Source organism: Harmonia axyridis, chromosome 1 (genome assembly GCF_914767665.1).
Source record: "Harmonia axyridis chromosome 1, icHarAxyr1.1, whole genome shotgun sequence".
NCBI lineage: Eukaryota > Metazoa > Arthropoda > Insecta > Coleoptera > Coccinellidae > Harmonia > Harmonia axyridis.
The window spans coordinates 62,333,790-62,339,271 of NC_059501.1; positions in this window are offsets into that span (position 1 = coordinate 62,333,790).

The following is a 5,482-nucleotide window of genomic DNA, read 5'->3' on the forward strand; positions in this document are numbered from 1 at the left end:
AATGGAAGGATGTCACGATCATTTCTACACAGTACTGAGGCATCATAGCTGGTCACGACAACCTCGAAGTCAGCCGAATAACACCCTGTAGATTTCCTCGCCGCCCTCTCTGAGCCAATTCTTCACTTCGTACTTGAACCTTTTATGACCCACCAATGTCTTGTACTCGTCTGGGAGCAAATCCCAAATCTTCGGACCCAAAAATTTGCAGTGCCTTTGTCCGACGGTTTTTGAACATCTGGGAATTAATACTTTATTTTCCCTACCTCTGGTGTTGTATGAATGTTCAATATGTTCTATTTGCAACTTTCGACTGCGTACATTCAATATCATCTTCAAACAAAACAACTGCCGGATGTCTAGCACTCCGCTCTGTTTGAACAGAAGTAAACTTGGATAACACTGTTCCCTTCCCAACATCGTCTTCAGAATTCTCTTTTGAACAACTTTCAGCCCTCGAATATAGCATTCACTAACACCGCCCCATCCCACGAGACCATAAAGGAGCTGACTCTGTATGAGGCCATTGTATACCATCATCAATTGAGGCAGCTCAAGACATTCTCTCAATATTCTGAATCTCGACAAAAAACAACGCAGCTTGTTGGTGAGCTGTGCAACATGCAAATCCCATCTCATATGTCGATCAATCGTCAAGCCCAGATATTTAACTGAGGAGGTCTCCGGTACCGAGATTGTGGTATCGATGTTCAACGATCCCAAGTTAGGCAACTTACTGCAATAGCTGGTGAAAGGAAGGTATCTGGTTTTTTCCACATTAAGTGTCAGTTTATTAAACCGAAACCATTCCACAATTTTTCTGAAATCACTTTCCGATTTCGTCTTCAACTCCTGCCAGGATGCGGCGTTATAAAAGATTACCGTGTCGTCTGCAAAACTCAGAACAACTCCTTCTGTATCTAGGGTCAACAAATCATTAATATAGATGGTAAACAACATAGGACCCAAAACTGTTCCTTGTGGAACACCGTATGTAACCGGTAGCACGTCACTGACTGCTCCCTCCACCTCAACCATCTGCTTCCGATCCGATAAGTAGGAGCTAATGAGATCGTATGCCCTGCCTCTCATACCAATATTCTCCAACTTCTCCAAGAGCTTGTGATGGCATACCGTATCGAAGGCTCTTGAAAGATCGACGAAAATACTCAACGCCGGTTTAGAAGCGTCCATTGCTTTATAAATAAGTGATGTTAATTCATAGATTGCATCGTCCGTTGATTTACCGTGTCTGAATCCATATTGTTTCTCAGATAGTATTTTGTTCTTATTCAGGAACTTAGTTAGCCTTTTCTTAATAATTTTCTCGATGACTTTTCCAATGTTTGAGATTAGTGATATAGGTCTATAGTTTTCAAGTTGTAATTTATTTCCACTCTTGTGTACTGGTTTGATGATGCCGATCTTAAAAATGTCAGGAAAAATTCCATCTTCGAAGCAACGATTAACAATATGTGCTAGAGGAAGAGATATCAAATCAGCTACAGTTTTCAACTCGCTCGTTCCTATTTTATCAATACCAGGGCTCTTATTGGATTTCAGTTCTCCTATTGTACTGAGTACTTCGTCGGCGTCAGTGGGGTACAAAAACATACAATTAACATTTCTGGTCCCTTTTTCCTTATAATCTGAGGGTGCTTTGATCCCATCCGCGAGCTTTTGTCCTATTTCACTATAATAGTTATTGAACGCATTTGCTATCTTCTGCTTGTCTGAAACCTCCTCATTATTGATCTGAATCTTCTCAACAACTGTTCTGGAACTGTTCTTATTGCACGCTTCATTAACGCAACTCCAGAGAGACTTTGTCTTATTCTTGCTTCGGTCAATTTCATTTTGGAAAAATAATTTTTTTGCACTTGCAGTGAGTTTTCTTAGCTTATTTTTATAGTTGTTATACTTATTTTTTACTTCGACGTTGTTGGGATCTGTTCGTAAAATCCTATAGAGTTTATTTTTTTCTTTTATGGATATTAATAAACCTCTTGTTATCCATTTCTTCCTCGATTGTTCCATCTTTTTCACCTTTTTTTCGCAGGTGTTCTTGGCGGAGCAGTATTTCAGCTTATCAACGAACATCTCAGACATCATGTTCACATCATTTCCCCCATACACATCATGCCACGTCTCGCTTTCTAAATCTGATCTGAAGTTCTTAAGATTAAGGAATTTCTTTGTTCGAGCTTTTTGGACTGTATCTAAACTTTCATTCGCATAGAATATCAAAGCTATGGGGTGATGGTCACTTATTTTGTCATGAAAGATGAAGGATTTTATTTCAGTCGTGGAAAATTTTGTCTTTACAAAAAAATGATCCAGGCACGTCATACTGTCAGGTCTAGTCACGGCATTTATATATGATGTATACCCAAAATATGCTAAATTATTTTTGTACTCCTCAACATATTCATTATTCGATAGCAGCACAATATATATATATATATATATATATATATATATATATATATATATATATATATATATATATATATATATATATATATATATATTAAAATGATTTAAAAATATAAACATTCGTATAATATCACACAAAGCAGAATGCAAGAATTATGTCAATATTTTCAGTTACTCTGATTGTCAACAGATGGCGTAGCGCTTATGCTTAATCGCCTATGGTCGCAGTGAACGTAGTCGTAGTGAGACATTTCATGTATAGTATAGCAGCATCTCTGATTAGGTATAAAGAACTCACAATTTCAGATTAGAGAATTATATGTAACTTATATGAGTAATCCTGAACGAATTCATATAGCAATTTATGTTTCATTGAGACAGATAATTTTGTAGATTTTGAGAAGAGATAATTTTGTAGATAAAACGATATTCTTACACCCTACTGATAGATTAGAGGTTGAAAAGATTATTAATGGTCTCAAAAATGGAAAATCCGCTGGTAATGATGGTATAAAGGCTGAAACACTGAAGGAAATCTGCAAAGAAATTTCAGACCCTCTGTCACAACTAATTAACAACTGCATCTCAAGCGGATGCTTTCCCAACATACTAAAAACAGGTGTCATCAAACCACTTTATAAGAGTGGCTCTACATTCAAAATGGAGAATTATAGACCTGTTACAATAATATCCAACATTGCGAAAATATTTGAGAAGATAATAGCAAATAGAGTTGTGTCATTCTTGGAAAAAAATAATATTATCTCGGATTGTCAGTTCGGATTCCGTCCCAAGAGGAGTACTGAGGATGCAATTAAAAAGTTGACAAATCATATTTACGGCAGCTTAGACAGAAAACTCCCATGCTTAAGTCTATTCATTGATCTCTGTAAGGCATTCGACACTGTGTGTCATGAAACTTTATTACATAAGCTTTATCGGTATGGCTTGAGAGGAATATGCTACGATCTATTAAAGGACTATTTATACAACCGGGAACAATATGTCGATTTGAATGGCGTCAAGAGTGAAAAAAGGAATATTACATATGGGGTGCCCCAAGGTACTGTTCTGGGTCCCATATTGTTCAACATTTATTTGAATTCCCTGTTAAGTTTGGAGTTGCAAGGCGAAATTATTTGTTATGCAGACGATGCAGCGATATTTTATAGCTCGAGTTCGTGGTTTGAACTGAAGAACAAGGCAGAACAAGATTTGCATCAGATACAACAGTGGTTCAGATATAACAAACTAACATTAAATGTAGCCAAAACAAAATACTTGACGTTTAGCTCCTACTCCTCCGGTATTCCTAATATGGGACCCTTGAGAGAAGCCAATGGAGTAGAGATCGAAGAAGCAGATCATATTAAGTACCTAGGAATAATCATAGACCGTCACCTAAAATGGGATCTTCAAGTGGACAATGTAGTACGAAAGATACGATTCATGCTGGGCCGTTTTAGAAGGATGGCCGAAATTTTGGACTTCAAGCAAATGAAGACTCTCTATCACGCATTAATTGAGTCCCATCTATCGTACGGCATTCTGGGTTGGGGTGCAGCATATGATTGCCACCTCAACAGGCTGAAAATAATACAAAAATCATTCTTAAAAATTATCCTAAGAAAAAGCAGAACGTACAGCAGTGAATGGACGTATAAAGAAGCGGAAGTTATGGATCTGGCACAACTATATGCATTTAAGACTCTGATGGATAATCATAAAAATAAAAATGATATAACACACTCTACTCATACATATCCCACGAGAATAAAAGGTACTCGTCCCACTACTATAAGAGCTGAAAAGACAATTGGCCAAAGATGCAACCAATACTTGGCTCCAAGAATATTCAGCATTCTACCTGAAGATATAAGGAATATCCAAAATTGTTATCAGTTTAAATACAAGCTAAAAATATGGATAAAAAACACCGAAAGAACACTGCTCTACAATATTATAAACTCTAAATAAATAATAAAATAAATGTGTGTATATATGTATGTATATATATATATATATATATATATATATATATATATATATATATATATATATATATATATATATATATATATATATATGTATATGTGTGTATATATTACTTACCCGAATCTTGACCAACTACTCGATAACTGAGAATTTACCCGAATTGTGACATAATACACGGATGTGGATATGGATCACCGAATTGCGACACTGAACCTGAATTGGACTATTCACACTGGATTGAGAAAAGACCGAAAATGGAATGATACTCTGCATCTACTTACCTACACATTAAGGCTAATGTAAAATTTTGTAATATTTGTGATTTTACTCACAGAAAACCATTTTACTTGGTTTTCTCCATTTTTTGAATATTCATTAGTCCCTCATATGTATGTTTATGTATATGTAAACTTTGACGATGAATATATATTATATATATTATTATATTAGCATCAACACATCTCTGTGAGTATGAATACAGAGTGTCCCTATTATTTCATTACCTTTATAATCTCCACATAAATTTACTTTTATTATTACCCTGAATACATATATCTGTTTATTGATGTACATCTTACACGGGTATTCTTGATGTAAACAAAAAATTTATGATTTTAGGAGAAGGATAAAATTTATATAATCGGATGAAAAATTTTATTATAGATAATAATATACTCTGTCAATCTATGAAAGACTGATATTTATGAAATCAAAATTCATAACGTTCAAGATATTTATTAGAAGAATATGAGTTGACAGAGTTATCAAGCCATTGCTTTGCTTGCACATTAGTTTTTCCCATCAAAAAAGTTTGTACTCAATTCGCGAAACTGGTTTATCTATTTTTCGAACAACAACAAATGAAGTGTCACTACAACTTCTTTTGAAGCTTAGTATTGGATGATATGTTAATAATATTTTAATATGCTTAATGATATTTTTTGATACATGCTTCATAGAAACTCTTAATTCAACATTATATGTATTTGACTTCTTATACTTTGATATTCACAAGCAAAAACTCGAAAACCATGATATCCAACGAAAAACA